Genomic DNA, 23,431 nt, shown 5'->3' with positions numbered 1-23,431 from the left:
ATGGAGGTAGTGTGCTTGCCTTGCATGCAGAAGGATGGTGGTTCAAATTATGGCATCCCATATGGTCCCCAGAGCCTGCCAGGAGCAATTTCTGAGCATAGAGCCAGGAGTAACCCCTGAGCGCTGCCGGGTGTGACCCAAAAAACAAAATAAAATTTTTTTTTTCTCCAAGAAAAAGGATTTGTTAGTGGAAAAATTTAGGAAGCTACACTTTATTGAACGATTGATTGATTGTGGTCATACCTAATGATACTCAGGTTTGATTCCTGACTTTGCACTTAGGGTTCACTACTAGTGGGGCTTGGGAGACCTTATGTGGTACTAGGGATCAAATCTGGGTCATTGTGTGCAAGGCAAATAACCTATTCATTGTATTATGTCCTGGGCTCCAAGGAAGCCACACTTTAGACCACAAAGTATTGTTTGCTGAACAGAATGCCCAGAGAAAGACAGTCCCAGGTAGATTTGGGAGTTGTGATGTCATAACAAATTCTGGTCCAGCCCCAACTGCCTAACTAACTGAAGTTCCTATAAATACTCCACTTCTCTCCTCTACTAAGTCAACACTCTTCTGTCTTATAGGAGACTGTGAATTCATGTGAGCAGGTACTTAACATTCATCAATGTATCACACAACATCACTGTTCAAGAAATATCCAATGTGCTGGACCATTGTACCATTATATATTCCACTGTACCATTACAGTGAGTTAGTGTGTTTCCTTAGCATGTGCCCAACCCTGATTCAATTCCTGAAACCACATGAACATCACAATCTTTAAGGCCCCTAACACCACCAGGTAATCCAGATAGAACCAATACTCATGAGCTGGAGCAGCCTTTCCTCCTGAGGCACTGTCATTGAACTGCTAGCCCATTGATCATAAACTTCAGGTATGGGTCTCTGGGATTCCAGAACACCACTTGAGAGGCTCCATACTGATACCACCCCAATTCACTATACTATTAAGTTGCAATAGGAGGAAAGAGACTAGGATTCTTTGAAATAAAGGGATACCTGGGTATAGAACCAAATCAGTTGAACTATTTAAGTTAATGTTTAATCTTCATGCTGTAGTTTTTTAAAACAAATTTTAGTATAACTAAAAATGTCTTGAGTTATAATCCCACACCCCACTCTTCCGTAGAGAGTCATTTCTTGGTCAACTGAGGTATTTTTTTTTCTTTAAATTGGAAAGTTTAAAGGGTAGACTGAGCTTATTTGCTCTGTCTGAGAAAGGTTTAGCAGCCATTAAAATTAGTGTGTGAATGTGTTTCTGTATGTGTGTACTAAAAAGGAACTAGAAAAGGCAAGATTCAAGTATGATTGGTGATTTTTAATGTAAATGGATATAAGTATTGATTATTAAAAATTGAGGTAGAACAACAAAGGAATGGAATTTGCTTGTTTTTGTTTGTTTTTGTAGTGATAAGTGATGAAACCCAGAACCACTCACATATAAAACATATGGTCCACTTCTCTGCTATAAACCTGGATTTTATTGATTTTTTTCGAAATGTGAACTATAGTTTGCTATGTGATGAGATCCCATAATTATTCAGTGAAATTATAAAACTTTATGACTAGAGGGAATGTTTATATCAGAAACTTAACATGGTCAAAGTTTACATAAGAATTCAAAATAGAAGACCAAAGTCATAGTATAGTGGGTAGAACTTTTGCCTAGCTCACATTGGAACCAGACTTAGCACCATAAATGGTCCCTGGAGCCCACCAGGAGTGACTGCTGAGCATAGAACCAGGAGTAGGCCTTAAGCACAGTTGGATGTGGCCCCCAAGCCAATAATAAACAAATAAAATAATTCTGAATAGTCTTTCTGAATTCTCAGAATTGTGTGTGTGTGTGTGTGTGTACCACATTTATTAAAGAAGGTGTGTTTCTCTCTTATAAATACAGAATTTGAGAATTAGGCTGACTGGCATATGGCTAACCATTTTTTTGAGTTATCACCTTATCCATTTGACTTAGATATTAAAACGTTTTATAAACAGAAAGTTTCCTGGCACCATAAAAAGACCTTGGAGTTTGATAATGAGCGTGTATGGAGCCTGTAGTTGCTCCCATGACAGTATGCTTCAAGGGTGGAGAAACTCTGTATCTCCTAGGCCAAGGGAATTCCTTTTCTAACTTCCCCAACACTTATTGTGCCTCTCCAAAAAAACCAAAACAAAACACAAAGCCTTGCCACACCATCCCTTCATTTTTTTTCTTTTTTCCCTCCTTTTCTTTTCTTTCTTCTGGTTGTTGTTTTGGTGATGATTTTTTGTTGCTGCTTTTGTGTTTTTTGTCATTCCTTGCTTTTTTTTCAATTTTGTTTTTGTTTTTTATTTTTATTTCTTTTTAAATAGATATTTATAACCTCTAGACAAATTCCTCCCAGATATTTTTCCCTTTCTTTTCTTTTTCCAACGGAACCATAGAACTTGAATCAACTAGCTCTCCATAAATTGGGGAAGGGGGGAATTGATGGTACCAGGAGCAACCAGTGTATGAATATTGAGTGGAAATAAAAAATGATCAGACTTAAGTATGAAACCCAAAATCAATGACACCAGAATAGATACCCAATCTACAACAAGCTATACACAAAGGAGAATCATTACCCTAGCAGTCCATTGAAAGGGGAGAAGTATTGGATGCATGCTGGGAACAAGGGTGGCGGAAGGAGAACACTGGTGGTAGAAATGGCCCTAATTCACTGTCACTATGTACCTTAAATATTACTGTGAAAGACTGATAATTCACTTTGATCACAATAAAAATTATTTTAAAAAGTTTTATAAGGACTATATATACATATTTATGTATATATGCATATATATGTGTTTATATAGTCTTTATAGTATATATAGTCCTTATACACATTTTAATATCTATCTATCTATCTATCTATCTATCTATCTATCTATCTATCTATCTATCTATCTATCTATCTATCTATCTATCTATCTTGGTTTTGAGCCTGACCCAATGGTGCTCAGGGCTTACTCCTGGCTCTGCGCTGAGGGATCACTCCTGGTAGGCGTCACGAGACCATATTGTGTGCTAGGGATCAAGCTCAGTTTGGTCACACATAAGGGTCTTCCTGATATACTAGAACTTCAGCTCCTCAAGGCCTATTTTAAAAGTAATTAATTGGGTGGTGTAGGCAAATAGGTCAAAGGACTAGAGAATATACTTAACATGTGGGAGGGCTAAAATTTATCCCAGGCACCACTTGGTTTCCCAAGCACCACTGGAGAAAATACTGGGAGTAGTCCCCGAATACTCTCAAAATAATCAGTTTGAATGAAATGAACAATTGGACATCAAAGCAATAAAACATAATAAAATTTATTAGTTATCTTTGCTCAGAAAGAACCCTTCCAAAAGATAAACAGCAAAACAATGAACAGATCAGACAAAACTCTAAAGCACTAAGACTGGAACACTCACATGATATCAAGCATGTTCTGCTTTTGCATATTTGTGTAGGGAAGGGCTGGATGGTACAGGGTGGAGTGGAATATATGATGATGAGAGATAGAATCTTTTTCTGGGAATTTTCACCTGGGTGTAGGCAGAAGGGAAAGGGAACAGCAGTGTTGTGTGTGTGTGTGTGTTTTCTGCAAACTCAGCCAGCATTTTTAAGTGGTATAGTACTATTATTGCAATTTAGATTCCAACTGGCTCAAATCCAAAGGGATTGGCCAGAAATGAATCATCTTTGGAAATGCAATATGATGCAGAGATTCACTCAGAGAGCCAGAAGTCTAAACTTTAAAGTTTAAAGCGACTTATAAAAAGCCAGAAAGGAGACTGAGTGTTCACACTATGTCTGTAGTCATGGCTGCTTTCTGTCCGCCCCCCAAAGTCTCCTATTCTTTCTCCTCCAGAGAGCTCTCTCTGACCTGACCAAGCAATAGGAGGAACCCTGAGGGCTCCCAACCTTTGGAATCTAGCCCTTACTATCTCCTGGATAGTGACCACTATCCCTAAGTTGGTTTAGTGAGTACAACGAGACTGTAGATGTAAATATAAGTCCAGCAGCCAGTGGACTTTGATTTATTCACCCTGACACTCCTGGAAACATGGCCCTGGCTAGAATACAAAATTAATGAGTGAGGCCATTAAGGTGGGGTGACTCAGCCCATATTTAGATCTGTTATAGCATGCAGACCTTCATAAGAAATTAGATCTAGAAATTATTGCTGCTATTGAAATAGCCCAGATGGAATGAATTACAGCTGACAGCCTGTATAATTCAGCTCATCATTATTCAGTTCTGAATATACACACTAGTAGTAGCTGTGTGTCCTAAAGGTTTGCAAGGGTATTAGAAACAATGATTTCTGAGAAAGATACAAGACTGCAACAAAGGATGGGTTAATAGCAATACATAGTCAGAACTTATTTCAGCAGCACAATATTATCATAATACGCATTATCTGTAAACTGTAATATGTTTGCTTTGCTGACCCAGGTTGGATTCCTGGCACTGAGTATGATCTGAGCCCCATCAGGAGAGATCCCTGAGCATAGAGCCAGGAGTTAGCCCTGCACACTGCTGTGTATGGTCCTAAAAGAAACAAAATTTAAAAATAAGAGATTTCCTGCTTCCTTCCCTCCTTTCATTCCTTCTCATTGCTAATAGCCCTGTAAGTACCTCCATGCCACAGTATGCATGGGAGTGCTCGAGCCTTAGAGGAAAACTCACTCAACAAATCCCTGGGGCTCCATTCCAGTGGAGGACACTGACATAAAGTTGGAAACAAGAAAACCAAGACAGAGAAGGTTGCTTTATGTATTAGAGGTGGGATCTAAAAGATAAAAGAGCCTTTGTGGACCAGGGAAATACTTTAGGGGGGCAGAACACTTGCCTTGCATGTGGCCAACCTAGTTTGATTCCTGAGGGACATATGATCCCTTAAGCCCCCAGGAATGGTCCAAGCGCAGAGTTAACAAAGCACAGCCAAGGGAGGGAGGGATGAAGAGAGAAAGAGAGGGTGGGGGAAGGAAGGAAGGAAGGAAGGAAGGAAGGAAGGAAGGAAGGAAGGAAGGAAGGAAGGAAGGAAGGAAGGAAGGAAGGAAGGAAGGAAGGAAGGAAGGAAAGGAAGGAAGCTTTCTTTCCCATGAAAGTTCCAGAGGACCACAAAAGGGGCCTGATGTCTTTGTGTGGACTCCCTCAATGTAACCCTTTCCCTGAAGTGTCAATCCAACCAACTCTACTTGGCATTAGATACTAAGTAGAATTAGGTCACACACCCAGCATCTAAAAAAAGGGGGACAGAGAACCAGGACTGGTCTAGACTGGTGGGACTCACATGTGATTTAAGAAAACTGAAGAGGATCTCCAAGACCCTTTTAGGAAATTTTCAAATTTAAACTAGTTTCTATGTACTATCCAAACATTGCTTGTCATTTTTACTCCGTGCTCTTCTGAGTATGCAGAAAGTTACCTAAACCAAAGGTAACCAAAGTTACCTAAAAGAGTGCACTGATGGGTCTTTCCAAATAATGATTGATTTGAAGAAATCAAGTGATTTCTTCATCTCCACAATGCTCGAATTGCTTGGCAGTGCCCTTGTAATAGGGCCCTAACATGCTATTTGGCTGTCTTTCACCTAAGTTTACCAGCGTTTAATTGGGCCTCTTGCACAGGTAAGAGGTGGATTTCCTTGGATTCTAAAGCAGTCTCCATGTCTCCATGGTGAATTGATATCTCGTCTTGGCTTTTTCATCTGCATAAATTGCATAATATTGCCAATAGTCGTGCCTCCTTCCTCAGTGTTCTTGCTCTTTCTTTTGTTTTATTTTTGGGTGACACTTCGCAGTACTTAGGGATCACTCTTGGCAAGGTTCAGGAACTTTATCCTAAGCAGTGCTGAGATAGAACCCAGGCACATGCAAAGCAGAGCGCTTTACCTCCCAGATCCTCTTGCTACTGCTTCGTATTTTGGTTTCAAAGAGCTCTCAAGGGCCTTCTTAACATACCAAACCTGTTTTCCTCTTGAGTAAAGCCCTTAACTTTCGCTAAAACCCCCCAAACCATTCCATCACAGCTTCGCCTTAATCATCTGTTCAGATGCCTGTTGTTTTCCTAGGTGACCAGTCTTGCTGTAGAGTTTGGAAGCTTGCAGGGCCCTGGGAAGTGGAGCCAAGACGCACTGTCTTAACATCTGGTTCGCTTGGAGTCATTTTTCTTTTTTTTTTTTTTTAAATAATTACAATAATTTTATTAAATAACTATAATTTTCCAAATTATATCTATAAGTATGTAATATATTGTATATAGTTATATATAAAATTTACATTAAATATTCTTTTTTTTTTAATTTTTTTTTTATTTAAACACCTTGATTACATACATGATTGTGTTTGGGTTTCAGTCATAAAAGGAACACCACCCATCACCAGTGCAACATTCCCATCACCCAAGTCCCAAATCTCCCTCCTCCCCCCCCAACCCCCGCCTGTACCCTAAACAGGCTCTACATTTCCCTCATATATTCTCAATATTAGGACAGTTCAAAATGTAGTTATTTCTCTAACTAAACTCATCACTCTTTGTGGTGAGCTTCCTGAGGTGAGCTGGAACTTCCATTTTTCCTTCTTTCGCGTCTTCCTACCCAGCCTGTATCTCTAGCTTTAATTTAACCTGTGACTTTCTCCTAGTTCCCTAGTCTCCCTCTCCCGGAGCCTGACCTAATTCTGGGGTGCCGGCTGGAGTTCGCAGTCTTTCTCCTCTTTTGCAAGTGCTGGAAGGAGATTCACTTTTGCTCTTGGGGTATGGGGGGGGGGGGTTGTTCTTCACTCTTCACAGTTCGGAACACGTGGTTTCCAACAGCAACGAATCTCCATCCCCTCCAGCCCCCACCCCAAGCAAGCACTGCAGGCAGGGAGAAGATCCAGGCGGGGGTGAAACCGTAACAGGTGCCGCTGTCGCAGCTGCTCCAGCATCCCGGCCCGGCTCCGGGTGCAAGATTTTCTTTCGCGCCTGCATTAATTTTTCCCCTTTGAATGGGGGTGGGGGTGGGAGGAGACTCCAGGGCCCCCACCGGACCAATGCAGGTCGCTGTTGTTCGTCGCCGAGCAACTTAGCAGGGGCCAATGGGAGGCGAGCGAGGACGGCGCGGGGGTGGAGTGGGAACCTAACGAACCTGCGGGCGGACGAGCGTGCGTGCGGCGCGGGGCGGAGCGCACGCACGGTCGGTCCTCCCGGGGTTGCGGGGCGGGAGCCGGAGGCGGAGGCGGAGCCGCCGGCTGGTGCGGGCACGCCGGGCTGCAGGCTCGCGGGTCTGGGACGCCGAGCGCACGGTGCGCTGCGCTGCGCTTCGCTGCGCCTTCCCGCTGCTCCTGCGGGCCCGTGACGGTGAGAAGCCTCGGCCCGCTGCGGGGATTGTGACGCGGCGCCTGCGGGATCTGGGGGTTCGGGGACGGCGCCGAGGTGAGCAGCTGGCACCTGGCTCGGCGCCGCAATGCTCGTTCGCAGCCGTTAGAGCCGTTGCAACGGGCGGGCGAGTTTTGGGCCGGCTGCAGTACAAAAAACAACCCCGAATAGGTGCTTGGCTGGCTTTGGGGGGTGTCTCTAGGGATCACCCCGCCTCGTTGCACCTTCTTGGGTGGCCTCTGATCCGCAGAGCCCCAGTGGATCACCCTCTCCAGGATGGAGAGAAGGTGGCGCTTAGGAGCTTCTCGGGGCCAAGGAAAGGGCAAGCAGGAGTCGGGGGGCTGCAAGATTTGTGGGCGCTTGGCTGGCCCGCGGCCGCGGAAAGAGAGGCCTGGGGAGGGGGTTAAGATCTGACATCATCTAAGAAGCAGGCCAGCCTCCGGGAAGACAGCTTACCGGAGCATTTTGGAGTGAATCCCAGCCAGCTCCTGGTTTGGGAGCTCCTGCCCGGGTTTGAACGTCCGTCCATCCGTCGTAGCTGATCTGGCCAGGTCACTGGGGCCCAGGATATAGAATCCGCTGACATTTGTTTTTCAGCACTTGTGATGTTGGAATTTGAAGCTTATACTTGTCAGTTTGGGGTCCATAGTTGTGACCTGCAAGTTGCATTGCTTGCAATGCTAATTTATTTTTTGCAATGCTAATTTCTTGGTGAATTCTGGAGCATTGACTGCAGGAGGTGCCCGGGGGAGAAAAGGGGTTGAAGATTAAGAGGGGCGTATCTTAAGCCTCTTGGTTTCCAAGTAGGTGAGAAGGACCCTGAAATTGAGGGTTTTCCTTAGCAGTGAAGATTGCTGTCTAGATCTAGGGCTGGCTGAACGTTTGGTGTCCCGAAATCCTTATGCCTCAGGAGAATTTGGTTCACTGTATTTAGAAGAAAATGTTGGTTTAGGTATGACTTGACATATTTAGCAGACTGGGTAACATTCGAAAAGAGTTGGTTCTGGGAGGGTGGGAAATACCTTTAGAATTAAAATGTAGGCCACACCATATTGAAATTTGGAGGTAAAGGTAGATTTATTAACTTGGAGTTCTTCAAACTTTTAACGCATCAGAGCTCTTATCCTAGAGCGATCATAACTTACAGGCCTAAGGTGACGTAGATGATTCATTCAGACTAAGTAAAAGCTCATCACTGATTTGACCCTAACAGTTGTCAGTTGAGAGTTTATCAAATAAAAGGGGGGAGGAAAGAAGAGAATTAATAACTAATTAAGTTTGTGGGTCCCCCCCCTTCTCCACTTCCAGTGGTGCTCAGGTCTTTTACTGTGAGCTCAGGGGACCATATGTGATATCTGGGGGTTCAAACGTAGGTTCACAGCTCAGATGGCAAGCACCCTGTCCACTGTCCTATCTCTGATCTCCCAAACTAGTTTGAATAAAGGCTCTTAAGTGACTTACAGGACCTCTTCAGCCAAGTTATTTTACACATCTTCCTTCCCTTCCATTCATTCCCCATCTGCACAATGAAGATAAGTGGAGCCTTCAGATTAAATAACATGGGTGAAGTAGTTGAAGAGAAATGCAGACTTAGGTTATTCTGGGATAAAATGTGATGATCCTCTAACACATTGCTTCCTGTGGCAAGACTTGTTAAAAGCATGTTACGTTCCAGGCATGCTGAGGGTGGTATATGAGAAAACTTAAAATGTCAGCTGTTAAAATAGTTTGCCAAAGCCCCCAAGGCCACTGCAAAGTTATGTTCTTGACATCTCCAAAAATCCTGACCTAGCGGCTCTTGGATGAAACTGGGTGTGACAGGGTTTATAATGGACATTTGAGTAACCCCTTTGAAGTATGTACCTAGATAAGGCACTTACATAGAATTATTTGGTTTTAATGTATGTCATCAGCTTAAACTGTTCTATCCAGAGTTTTTTAAGTGTTGTTTTTTCTATATATGCTTCTCTTTATCTGTAAATATGTCTTACCGGTTTAACTTACTTGCTAGGGATAAAAGTTTTTGATAGTTTGAGTCTTTACTTTGGGCCATGTCCAGAGTTGCTCAGGGCTTACTCCTGGCAGTGCTTAGTGGACCATATGGGGTGCCATGGATGGAACCCAGTTTGGCAGCGTGCAAAACAAATAACTTTCCCATTATACTACTCCATCCATATGGGTCTGGATTATGTCTTTAGTCTTGGTTATCCTTGGTAACTAGTTATAAAGGTACATATTTTTGTGAATTTGCCAGTCTGTGGAGATGTAGATCAGAGAACTATATCACTACTAGGTACTGACTGGACTACCAGGTACTCCAGTCTGAAGTCCTTACGTTTGATTGTGGTTCTAGTGTGGTACTAGCAGATTTACTGTGTTTAATCTGTTCTTTCAATAAACATTGAGCAGTTATGGAGCTGCTATGTGCCAGAGATGATGATTGAAAAAGGATGAATGTTGCCCTGAGAAGTTTCTTTTTAGCAAATTCATAGTATAACAGTGAGGGACAGTAAGAACAGAAAATAAACATCACAAATATAAGAAGACCTTAGGAAAATGAATTTGAGTTGGTCTGAGAGGTGTTTGCTTATTGGTACTTTCTGTGTAATATAATATGGGGAAGTAAAAGTGGTGTGGTCATTGGAGCAATGGGGTTGAATAGAATTTAAGGTTGGAAGGACCGGAGAGATAGCATGAAGGTAGGGTGTTTACCTTGCATGCAGAAGGACGGTGATTTGAATCCTAGCATCCCATATGGTCCCCCGAGCCTGCCAGGAGCGATTTCTGAGCATAGAGCCAGTAGTAACCCCTGAGTGCTGCTGGGTGTGACCCAAACCCCGCCCCCCCCAAAAAAGAAAGAATTTAAGGTTGGAGAATAAGGCAATGATTTTTGATGGAACCTTTAGATGGTTTTATCCAAGAACTAGAGAAATAGTACTGCCAGCCGGATCCTTACCTTACATTGACCAGGGTTCGATTCTCAGCATCTCATGTGATCTACCAGGAGTCATTCCTGAGTGCAATGCCAGGAGTAATCACTGAGTACCACCACCTGTGGCCCAATAACAAACAAACAAAAAATGAAAACAAGACAAAAAATGGTGCCTAGGAAAAAATACCATTTATATTTTTATAGCACTTAATGTTAATATTAGTTATTAATAATCTAGTAATTATTCTAGTATCAACATTTCTATTTTCTAATCTAAAATTGCTGTGATTAAAAGTAATCACAGAGCGATAATACCAGAACCATTAAAAACAAGCACAGAGTGATAATGCAGAGCCAGAGCTCTGTACAGTGGTACAGTGGGTAAGGTGCTTTGCATCCACATGGTCTCCTGAGCCTGCCAGGACTGATTCCTGAGCACACAGCCAGGAAGTAAATACTGAGCACTACCACTAAGTGTGGCCCAAAGACAATATATATATATATATATATATATATATATATAGATGTATATATATATATATATATTTTTTTTTTTTTTTAGGTTTCTAGTGTACCTGTCCATGATTAGCATATGGACTTACACTTCTAGGATACATGGCATTTGTTCTTTACCTCCTTATTTTCCTACTTGCTGGTTAGTATTCTGAAATTTTTCATCTTTTTACTTTTCTGCTTGTCAGAAAGTCACAAATCATCAAATTTAACCTACTCATCCTTTGGCTCTTGACATTTGCTGCTATTCGTTGCCCCCTCCTTTTTGAATTTTTGCCCTTAGTTTTCCAAACCTTGCCCCTCCTATTTGCATGTGCCCCTTTGCAACCATCTTCACTCACTGTTTAGCCATCTTCACTCACTGTTTTGCCCCAATTTGTACAGATTTGCAATCTCACTGACTTCTAGTAGCCATGTTGTCTTCATATCATTTTGTTAGAAGCTGATGGGATGGGGTGGGGGAAACAGTTGGCTGACATTGAATTAAAAGTTTATTCAAGGACTTGCTTTGTTTTATTTTATTGTTTTGTTTTATTTACAGTTAATATTCTGCACGCTATATGCTGCCCTGATTCTTTTGACTCTTGGCCTTGGCCTTAACCCTCATTTGAATGTCTCATGAGGCATTTGTAAACCTGTTAAGTTACAGCTGAGCTCATTATCTCCTCAGACATTTAACCAAACCCAGTTCTTAGTCACCTTATTCCTGTTCTCTATATCAGAGACAGTGTTATCTGTTTAGTACCAGAAGACAAGCCTTTACATGAGAAAATAGATGCTGTCTTTTGTATGCTTGTCATCTTGTTTGTCTCGTTGGCTTGTAAGCATTTCCTTTTTATCTGTCCTTCACTGGCCATGTCAGCCAGCTAGATTTTGACCATGAATTGCCTAGTTCATGCTGTGTGTGTGTATGTGTGTGTGTGTGTGTGTGTGTGTGTGTGTGTGTACACTAGAACTCCTGTGTGTGTGTGTGTGTGTGTGTGTGTGTGTACTAGGACTCCTGAAAATGGGTCTTACTTTAGGATTGTTAAGATAAGAAGAGGTTGTGAGAAGAATGTTCTGAATCTAGCATGTGCGATGCTTTTGAAATTATCAGAATTTAATGAGTGAAGGAATTGAAAGTGTAGCTACTGTCTGTCTCTGTTTCGTCTGACAGTGCCAATTGGTTATAATCTGATCTCTGTACCTTAAAAGATGGCACCTACCATTTTGCTCTTTCTATTTTATGTCTGAATGTTAGAAGCATTCTTCTACATAGTTTTAAATATTTATAAAACAAGAGGAACTGAGCAATAGCATAGTGGGTAGGGCATTTGCCTTGTACATAGAGGACCCAAGTTCAATCCCTGCCATCCGATGGTTTCCCAAGCACTGCTTGGGGAATTACTCAGGAGTAATTTCTGAGTACACAGCCAGGAATCTTGAGTATCACAGGGTATGGCCCAAAACAAAACACAGAAAAATAATAATAAATGGGGCCAGAAAGATAATACCAGCTAGGGCATTTGTCTTCCAAATGGCCGAACCAGATACTATCCCTGTATCTCATATGACCTGTCAAGAACCACCAGAAGAACTGAGTGCAGAGCCAGGAATAATCCCTGATAATCACATGGGGTGTCACTCCCCAAAACAAAAATTGAAAACAAGAAAGGGGCTTCTTAGATATCAAGAAGTCTTGGTTTTCCTTTTATTTAAACACTGTGATTACAAAGTTGCTCATGATTGGAATTCATTCCTTTTTTTGGGCAGGGCACAACTGGCATAGCTCAGGGCTTACTCCTGGCTCTGCATTTAGAAATTACTCTTAGCGGGCTCAGGGGACCATATGGGATCCTGGATATCGAATCTGGATCTGTCATAGGTCAGCCACGTGCAAGGCAAACACCCTGTCACTGTGCTCCCCACTCAGGCCTGGATTTCAGTCTTAACAGTGCACACCCTCCTTCATTTGTACACATTTTCTGCCACCTAAGTCCCCAGTTTCCCTCTCCCCCTGTCCCCTGCCTGCCTCTGGGGCAGGCATTTTATCCTCCCCACTCCATCTCCATTTCTATATGCATACCTCCCCTTCTTCCTTTTTAAATACTAGTTTGCACTGTTCAGGAAGTGGTACCGTGTCTATCATTTTACCTCCATTCAGCACCCAGTTCTTGTCCAGTGATCAGTTTCACTATCATTGTCATAGTGGTCCCTTCTCTACCCTAACTGCATTTTTCCACTATTTGTGAACTTACCATGGACTGGTCCTCCTTGATCTAATCTCTATTGTCTCTGGATATTATTACCACCCTATCTCTTTTTAATTTTTTATAGACCACAAATGGGTGAGATTATTCTATATCTGTCCCTCTCCCTCTAATTCTTTTGACTCAGCATAATTCTCTCCATATCCATCCATGTATAAGCAAATTTTATGACTTCATTTTTCATAACAGCTGTGTAGTGTTCCATTGTATAGATGTACCATTGTTTCTTTATCCAGATTTTGGCTATTGTGAATAATGCTTGGAATGCAGAGGGCTTTTCTATATTGTATTTTTGGGTTCCTAGGGTATATCTTACGATATACTAGATCATATGGAAACTCGGTTTCTAGTTTTTTGAGGAATATCCATATTGTTTTCCAAAAAGGCTGGAGCAGCCTGCATTCTCACCAGCAGTGAATGAGTCCCTTTCTCCCCTCATCTGCGCCATCACTGGTTGTTCTTGTTCTTTGTGGTGTGTACCAGTCTGGTGTGAGATGATATCTCGTTGTTTTGATTTTCATCTCCCTGATGATTAGTGATCTGAAGCATTTTTTCATGTGCCTTTTGGCCATATGTATTTGTTTTTTTGGTTTTGGGGTCACACTCGGTGTTGTTCAGAGATTACTATTAGCTCTGCATTCAGAAATCACTCCTGGCATACTCAGGGAACCATATGGAATGCTGGGGATGAAACCTGCTGTGTACAAGGCAAATTCCCTATTCTCTGTGCTATCGCTCTGGTCCCCACCTGTATTTCTTAGAAGACATTTCTATTTCTTCTCCCCATTTTAGATGGGTTAGGTTTTTATATTCTAGCTATATTCTTGCTAGTGCCTTGTATATCTTAGATAATAAACCCTTATCAGATGATATTGGGTGAATAGTTTCTCCTATTCTGTGGGTAGTCTTTTATCCTAGTCACTATTTCCTTTGAGATGCAGAAACTTCTCATTTTAATGTAGTCCCATTTGTTTATCTTTGCTTCTACTTGGCTAGGGGTGTTTCTTCCTTGAAGATGCCTTTAGCTTTAGTGTAAATAGTGTGTTCTGCCTACATTTTACTCTTATGTACCTTATGGTACAGGACTTCAGGCCTGAAGATATCAAGACATTTTTTATCAAATGTTCAGAATAACTCAAGAGCCAAGGTAAGGCTGGAGTCTTGAGACTTTGGAGTCATAAAAGAGATGGTTTTGTCCTTAACTTTTAGCTTAAAAAAGTAGAAACTTTGTTTTTGCCTTTCGGATTTATACCTGGGTAAGTTACTGATTCTCTGAAAAAGAAAAAAATCATCTTTTTATATTCTTTGATCAATAAAACAGTGTTATTTCCTTTTCTTCCTAGAGCCTTTGTAGGGATAAATGACATAACCCTGACCGGCATGCAGCAGAGAGGCTCAGCAGGTCACTCAACTAATTAGCTAGTGCAGGGAATCTGAATTCTTGTCCATGGATCCTTCACATATCTGCAGTGCTTCATGGAGCCTGTGAAACTATTTCATATGGCCTAGTTTTATAGAAAGTGTGGGGCAGTGTCACTGGTTTTGGATTTTCTGTATGTTGTTTTTTTTTTTTTTTTTGGTGTGTGTGGAGTTTTTGTGGGTCGCACCCAGTGGCTCTGTGCTCAGAAATCGGTCCTGGCTCATTCCGATAATGGGGTACTGGGGAGTCAACCTGCCTCGGTCTGGGTCAGCCATGTGCAAGGCAAACACCCTACCACTGTGCTACCACTACAGCCCTTGGATCCTCTGTGACCCAAAACAATTTTTTCACTGAGTAACAATTGTTAGGCCGAGGTTCTTTGTGCTTCATTACCCATACTGAATCCAATTTGAAATGTTGGAGGAACAGTTCACTTAAAAAATTAAAAGGCTAAGAGGGACAAAAAAGTAGGTTAGTTACGTTTTTTTAGCTCCCTACATTGGTCTTTTTACTTAACAAGTTTTAATAATAGGTACCAGCTGACAAAAGCTAGGACCTTGAGAATAGCTCAGATCTATTCCTCTTTTCTTCCTTGTTTACTATTAACCAAACATTTTTTCAGTACTCTGGGTATCTTTTTAAAATATGGTTTTATAGTGTCTTACTTTTCATATACACAGTTAAAAAAACTATAATGCATGCCATTTAAGACATTTTACATTATAATGTTGAAATTCACTTGCTATGTTGCTAAGAGTTCTCTGTTTTGTATGTCATTGAAGCCTGCTGTATAACATCAGACATGTGGCCATTATCTGACCTCTTGTTGGGTTTTGGGTTGTTTTGCAGTTATGTTTTTGTATTATTTTGCCCTTGTGAAGAGGGCTACTATTATGGCTATGCCTCTTGCCTCACATACATAGGTGTTTCTCTTGAATTTCTACCCAGATGTAGATTGGTAAGAATAAAATATGTGGGGGCCGAAAAGATAGCACAGCAGCGTTTGCCTTGCAAGCAGCCCATCCAGGACCTAAGGTGGTTGGTTCAAATCCCGGTGTCCCATATGGTCTCCCGTGCCTGCCAGGAGCTATTTCTGAGCAGATAGCCAGGAGTAACCTCTGAGCACTGCCGGGTGTGGCCCAAAAACCAAAGGAAAAAAAAAGAATAAAGTATGTGAAAAGACTTAAGATTTTGAGCCTCAGAATATTTATTTTTTACATGTTTTTCCTGCCTCCAGATTTTAGTCCATCCTAACCATATATGCTTTAGACTTTAATTTCTAACCCTTACTTAGTACTTTGGCAAACTTATACATTTTTCTTAGAATCTTTTATGTAGCACCCTTAGATAAAAATGGCTTTTGATATTCTATGAACTGCAGAAATAGAATTCTAACATATATAAAAGCACATTCAATAAAGTGCAGCTGTGTTTTCAAATTTTGTGCATCAGAGTTAAATGAAAGGTCTATTAAAGCACTGATTTTTGAATCTGTTAATCTGGAGGAAGGGGTTGTGTGATAGTTTGCTTTTTTTTTTTTTTGGTTTTTGGGCCACACCCAGCGGTGCTCAGGGATTACTCTGTCTGTCTGCTCAGAAATAGCTCCTGGCAGGCATGGGGGACCATATGGGACACCGGGATTTGAACCAACCACTTTAGGTCCTGGATGGGCTGCTTGCAAGGCAAACACCTCTGTGCTATCTCTCCGGGCCCGATAGTTTGCATTTTTAACAAATTCTCAGGTGCTCTTGATGCTTCTGGTTCTGGGCCATATTTTTAGAACTGATAACAATGGTTGAATTTGTCCTAAGTCAAATAGAAAATATTACAGATATATGATTATACTATTGCAAAACAAAGTTATGGGTCTCATTTCCTTTGCTTTTATTTTTTAAAATTTGAGGGGTTTTGAGCCACACCAGGAATGCTTCTGTGCTCAGGAACTACTTCTTATGCTCGGGAGCATATGGGATGCTTTGGGATCAACCCAGGTAGGCCATGTGCAAGATACATTCCTTACCTAACATGCTATACTATATCTCTGGTCCCACCTTTATTTTTTTAATGTTGCCTTTTGCTTATTTATATGGGGAATGAAATTGCATTAAATGGTGACTTTCTTGTGCTTGCTTGTATTGTGTTTGTTTTTGACTTTCCTGATCAGTCTCAGGTGTACTCTAAGTCCCATACTTTGTGGGGTCCCTAGGATGCTGGGTTTCCTGCTCTATTCTTGCCTATTGTACTTGGTCGCTGTCCCTTAAATTGCAGCTGTTAAATTTGGACCCACTACTTGACATCCTTGGTTTTTTTTTTTTGGGGGGGGGGGGTTGGATTCTTGGTGGGATAGGGAACACCTGCAGGCATTCAGAGATTCCTAGGCTCTACACTCTAAAATCACTCCTGGCAGGCTCAAGGGACCTTATGGGATGCTGGTCATCAAACCATCAAACCTTTGGCTGTGTGCAAGGCAAAAAAAAAAAAAAAAAAAAAGCCTTCCCTGCTGTGCTATCACTCTGACCCCACCTTTTCTTTTTGAGGTGCCATCAAACCTAGGGCCTCTCACATACAAAGCCTTAACCCCAAGCTATATTTCTGGCCCTCTACAAGTCTTTCGCGTTTCAAAATATGATAGATTTTAAAATAGTACTTCATTTTGTGCCCCTTAATCTCTCGCAAGAATGTACTATTTCCACGTGCACAGTACATTGCTACCTTGTCTGAATTATGTTTTTGTTTTACAAACTAACTCAATCAATCACCTTTCTACTTCTGCCAAGTTTTGATTGAAAATTCTTCTTAGTTGTGCCATGGCTAACATGTTAATTCTTGTCTGTCATATCATTACAGTAGCCTGCTTCATAGAAAAATGCCATTGAACTTAGGTGGACAATCATTCTAACAAACTCCATAGGGTTCTACTGTGAGTTAATTTTTATACCTCATATCAAAAAGGGGCAAAGATGATACAATAACATTCCTACAGCCCAGCAATTTAGTTTAGGTGGTAGGAGAGAAGTTTCATTAATTAGATCTGTACTGTAGTAGATTTAATGCAGTGTTTTAGAAGCACAAATGGTAATTTGAGGGAAAGCCTTGAACTGCTTTCATGTTTTGTTGCCTTTATATAGTTCACATGCAATTACGTAATTGGAATAATTGCTATCTGATTGTAGCCTAGTCTCAAAGTGGAGTGTTAAGGAAGTAAGTACCTGTGTGTGTGTACAAGTGAAAAAGCAGCTCATATACTGTGGATTAACTTCTTTTCTTCATAAATATAGGAATTAAATAGGAATATGAGGATTTGAATTTTGGCTTTGTCACATTGTACGCAATAATCTCTGGCAATAGAGCCTGGTCTCAGTCTCCTTATTTGTAATATGGAGATAAATAACTATTTGAGTTAAAATGCTCAAAATGGTTTCCAGGTAAAATGGTTTATGCTTAATATATCTTGTTATTGTTAAAATTAGACACTCATTTGGACAGCATTATAATGTATGCATGTACTGTTTGTTCTAAACATGAAAAATATTTGACAGAAATAGATGTACTTGGTCCATCTTTGACATATATAGGTATATACAAGATTTGTAAAAAACAGAAACAACAACAAAACATAATGGAACTGAAAATTCTCCCCCTCCCACTATTTTATTTTTTTTTGATCCACACCTGGTGGCACCCAGGCTTAACTCCTGGCTCTGTGCTCAGAAATCACTCCTGGCAGGCTCAGGGGACCATATGGGATGCTAGGAATCAGAACTGGGTCAGCTGTGTGCAAGGACCTACCTGCTGTGCTATCACTCCAGCTCCTCCCTCCCGTTTTTATTAAAATTTTTTAATTGAAAAGAATCCATTCCCTACCACCTCTCTTTTCTTCATTACTGTTGTTTTAGTGATGGTCACGAGTACACACCTGCCAGTGGTGTTTGCACACATTCAGCCAGTGCTTGATGCTGCTGGAGCTGGTATTCTTTCTTTTTTTTTTTTTTTTTTTTCCTTTCTATTGCAATGCTTTTCAATTATGGGAATTTCTAATACAATCAAGATGGATAATAAACTTTCCAAGTTTTTGTAATAAGTGACCATATAAAAGGAATTCCATACAATCCACAAGGACAAGAAATAGTTGAAAGATTACATAGAACACTTAAAGCATAATTAATACAAAATATAAAAGGAAATGCCTCCAATTGACTTTCTGTCAATATCATTGTTTTCTCTAAATTTTTTTTTATTTTATTTTTCTTTATTTTTTTATTTAAACACCTTGATTACATACATGATTGTGTTTGGGTTTCAGTCATGTAAAGAACGCCACCCATCACCAGTGCAACATTCCCATCACCAATGTCCCAAGTCTCCCTCCTCCCCACCTGACTCCTGCCTGTACTCTAAACAGGCTAAATTTTTTAAGTCTACCACAGCCACTGAAAAACATTTCCAGGAAGACCTAAGAACCCAAAAGAATTAATACACTTATTTGGGCAAAAATTGACAAGGACTGAGTTACAGGAAACTTGATCATCAGAGGATAGGATATGCTTACATTTCCACAGAAGACACTCCCAAAAAGAAGCTATGGATATCACTATGTCATATAAGAATTTGTCAAATTTAAATCCCAGAAAGATTTTGGACTTTTCATCATTTTATAAGACTATGAAAAAACTATCTTTACTTCAAGCAGCTTAGCTGCACCTGCACATTTTTACGCTTATTTAGAAATTTAAATAGTTTTTTTTTCAGGTCAGAAAGCAGTATGTTTAATATATTCATACCTTTTTCCAAATGTGTGCTGTCAGTGCAAGCACTATTCATACCTTTCTTTTTTTATAATTATCTTTATTAAAACACCATGATTACAAATATGATTATAGTTGTATGATTACAGTCATGTAAAGAAAACCCCCTTTCACCAGTGCAACATTCCCACCACCAATTTCCCAGATCTCCCTTCTCCCCACCCCCCCACACCTGTACTCGAGACAGACTTTCTACTTCCCTCATTCATTCACATTGTTATGATAGTTTTCAGTGTAGTCATCTCTCCAACTGCACACTCATCACTCTATGTGATGAGCTTCATGTCATGAGCTGCACCTACCAGCCCTCATCTCTCTTGTCTCTGAGATACTGTTAAAAATGTCTTTCATTTTTCTTAAAGCCCATAGATAAGTGAAACCATTCTGTGTCTTTCTCTCTCCCTCTGACTTACTTCACTCAGCATAATAGATTCCATGTACATCCATGTATAGGAAAATTTCATGACTTCATCTCTCCTGACAGCTGCATAGTATTCCATTGTGTATATGTACCACAGTTTCTTTAGCCACTCATCTGTTGAAGGGCATCTTGGTTGTTTCCAGAGTCTGGCTATTGTAAATAGTGCTGCAATGAATATAGGTGTAAGGAAGGGATTTTTGTATTGTATTTTTGTGTTCCTGGGGTATATTTCTAGGAGTGGTATAGCTGGATCGTATGGAAGCTCCATTTCCAGTTTGTGAAGGAATCTCCATATCGCTTTCCATAAAGGTTGTACTAGACGGTATTTCCACCAGCAGTGAAAAAGAGCTCCTTTCTCTCCACATCCCTGCCAGCACTGCTTGTTTTCCTTTTTTGTGATGTGTGCCAATCTCTGGTGTGAGGTGGTACCTCATAGTAGTTTTGATTTGCATCTCCCTGACGATTAGTGATGTTGAGCATCTTTTCATGTGCCTTTTTTAGCCATTTGCCTTTCTTTTTCAAAGTGTCTATTCATTTCTTCTCCCCATTTTTTGTTGGGGTTAGTTGTTTTTTTCTTGTATAGTTCTGTCAGTACCTTGTAAATTTTGGATATTAGTCCTTTATCTGATGAGTATTGGGTGAATAATTTCTCCCACTCAGTGGGTGGCCTTTGTATTCTGGGCACTATTTCCTTTGAGAAGTAGAAGCTTCTCAGTTTAATATAGTCCCATCTGTTTATCTCTGCTTCCACTTGTTTGGAAAGTGCTGTCTCCTCCTTAAATACGCCTTTAGTCTCAATGTCCTGGAGTGTTTCACCTACATGTTGTTCTATATACCTTATAGTTTCAGATCTGATATCAAGGTCTTTAATCCATTTGCATTTTACCTTTGTACATGGTGTTAGCTGGGGGTCTGAGTTAGCTTTTTTTTTTTTTTTTTTTTTTTTTTGGGTCACACCCGGCAGTGCTCAGGGGTTATTCCTGGCTCCATGCTCAGAAATTGCTCCTGGCAGGCACGGGAGACCATATGGGACGCCGGGATTCGAACCGATGACCTTCTGCATGAAAGGCAAATGCCTTACCTCCATGCTATCTCTCCGGCCCCTGAGTTAGCTTTTTTGCAAGTGGCTAACCAGTTGTGCCAACACCACTTGTTGAATAGGCTTTCCTTGCTCCATTTAGGATTTCTTGCTCCTTTATCAAAAACTAGATGGTTATATGTCTGAGAAACCTTCTGTGAGTACTCAAGCCTATTCCACTGATCTGAGGGTCTGTCTTTATTCCAGTACCATGCTGTTTTTATAACTATTGCTTTGTAATACAGCTTAAAATTGGGGAAAGTAATGCCTCCCATATTCCTTTTCCCAAGGATTGCTTTAGCTATTCGAGGTTGTTTATTGATCCAAATTAATTTCAGAAGTGTTTCATCCACTTCTTTGAAGAATGTTATGGGTATCTTTAGAGGAATCGCGTTAAATCTGTACAATGCTTTTGGAAGTATTGCCATTTTAATTATGTTGATTCTGCCAATCCATGAGCAAGGTATGTGTTTCCATTTTCGCGTGTCCTCTCTTATTTCTTGGAGCAGTGTTTTATAGTTTTCTTTGTATAGATCCTTCACATCTTTAGTCAGGTTGACTCCAAGATATTTGAGTTTGTATAGCACTAATGTGAATGGGATTATTCTCTTAATGTCCATTTCTTCCCTATCATTATTAGTGTATAAAAAGGCCATTGATTTTTGTTTGTTAATTTTGTAGCCTGCCACTTTGCTATATGAATCTACTATTTCTAGAAGCTTTTTGGTAGAGTCTTTAGGGTTTTCTAAGTAGAGTATCATGTCATCTGCAAACAGGGAGAGTTTGACTTCTTCCTTTTCTCTCTGGATTCCCTTGATACCTTTTTCTTGCCTAATCACTATAGCCAGTAATTTCAGTACTATGTTGAACACGAGTGGTGTGAGAGGACAGCCTTGTCTTGTACCAGAATTTAGAGGGAAGGGTTGTAGTTTATCTTCATTGAGGATAATATTTGCCACTGGTTTCTGTTAGATGGCTTTAACTATATTGAGAAAGGTTCCTTTTATTCCTATCTTGCTGAGAGTTTTGATCAAGAATGGGTGTTGGACCTTATCAAATGCTTTTTCTGCATCTATTGATATGACCATGTGATTTTTATTTTTCTTGTTGTTTATGTTGTGTATTATGTTGATAGATTTACGGATGTTAAACCAGCCTTGCATTCCTGGGATGAAACCTACTTGATCAAAGTGAATGATCTTCTTGATGAGGCACTGGATCCTGTTCGCCAGGATTTTGTTGAGGATCTTTGCATCTGTGTTCATCAGGGATATTGGTCTGTCATTTTCTTTTTTTTGGCAGCATCTCTATCAGGTTTTGGTATTAAGGTGATGTTGGCTTCATAAAAGCTATTTCGAAGTGTTCCTGTTTTTTCGATTTCATAAAAGAGCCTGGCTAGGATTGGTAGTAGTTTCTCTTAAAAGGTTTGAAAGAATTCATTCGTGAATCCATCAGGGCCTGGGCTTTTGTTTTTGGGCAAATTTTTCATTACAGTTTTAATTTCCTCAATAGTGATGGGGGTGTTTAGATATGCTACATCTTCTTTATTCAACTGTGGAAGGTTATATGAGTTCAAAAATGTATCCATTTCGTCCAGGTTCTCATATTTAGTGGCATAGAGTTTCTCAAAGTATTCTCTGAATACCCTTTGAATCTCTGCAGTATCTGTAGTGATCTCCCCCTTTTCATTTCTAATACGCATTATCAAGATCAAAGTTCCCAGGTTGAAGCAAGCCCAGGGAAGCTCCAAAATGTCTGCCGAGCTTAAGGGGCCCAGCAGAGTCTGTCTGGGGCTGGTATTCTTATGCAAGGTGTACAGGCTCTGGTGTGGTGCCAGCATGTGCTTGTCAGAGTGCCCACTCCTGCCTATGTCAGTCACACATCTTAGTCTTGGTACTTGAGGATTGCACCTTCTGTCATGCTCATACCTACCTGATTGTGGTGCAGCTGGAAATTGCTAACAATGCTAAAGACAGTAGAGTGACCAAGCTTGTATGGTTCTTGTGGGACATTGAGAATTTCAACTCATGACCACATATATGGTTGCAAGACAGGTACTTGAGGCCCCTGTACTAACTCTTTTTTCAGTTTTGAACTGAATATTTTCCTTTTTATTTTTCTCCAAATTAAAGCTGTTTAAAAGATATCTGGTTTAAATGCCCAATGTTATAGATGTGAAAACTGAAAAGCCTATGATCTGTCCGAGTGAGAGATGGAAATAGTCCTGACTCTTCTGACTCTTGGTCTGGTGGTCTTTCAGTCACACATGCATTTCTCCAAAGTGACAGTGCCCAGAAAAAATCAACAGTCTAATTGAGCATCATACCAGTTAACAATGTTATACATAATACTAAAATTCCAGGTGGTGTGTTGTACATCTGAATAGTACCTTATATAACTTCATGAGCTATTGACTTTGAAGCCAGAACATATACTTTATTGATTGAGTTATAAATAATTAAGAGGATAAGAACAATGTTTTTGAGAAAAATCTACTTTTATATAAATTCTAATTCTTCCTTGCTTCTTTCTTACCAAGCTTGGACTATCACTGAGCCAGAAGGTGAGTCCCTTTTGTTAGGTTAGCTAGAATTCATCATCTGTGCTCATCAATAGAGCAT

The 23,431-nt window shown here is 40.5% G+C and overlaps 2 protein-coding genes across 3 annotated transcripts in view; one reads left to right on the top strand and one right to left on the bottom strand.

The window, feature by feature from the left end:
• RPF1 (ribosome production factor 1 homolog) overlaps window positions 1-23,431 on the bottom strand; it is a 1,036,037-nt gene that overhangs the window by 861,449 nt on the left and 151,157 nt on the right. The window lies entirely within an intron of this gene.
• The window catches only part of SSX2IP (SSX family member 2 interacting protein), a 45,128-nt gene continuing 28,897 nt past the window's right edge, over window positions 7,201-23,431 (top strand). The window contains exon 1 of the mRNA XM_049771248.1: window positions 7,201-7,374. The gene's annotated coding sequence lies outside the window, so the exon portion shown is untranslated. The remainder of the gene's footprint in view (window positions 7,375-23,431) is intronic.

Source organism: Suncus etruscus, chromosome 4 (genome assembly GCF_024139225.1).
Source record: "Suncus etruscus isolate mSunEtr1 chromosome 4, mSunEtr1.pri.cur, whole genome shotgun sequence".
Lineage (NCBI taxonomy): Eukaryota > Metazoa > Chordata > Mammalia > Eulipotyphla > Soricidae > Suncus > Suncus etruscus.
Note: the sequence above shows the minus strand (reverse complement) of the source record. Positions and strands in the feature narration are given on the sequence as shown.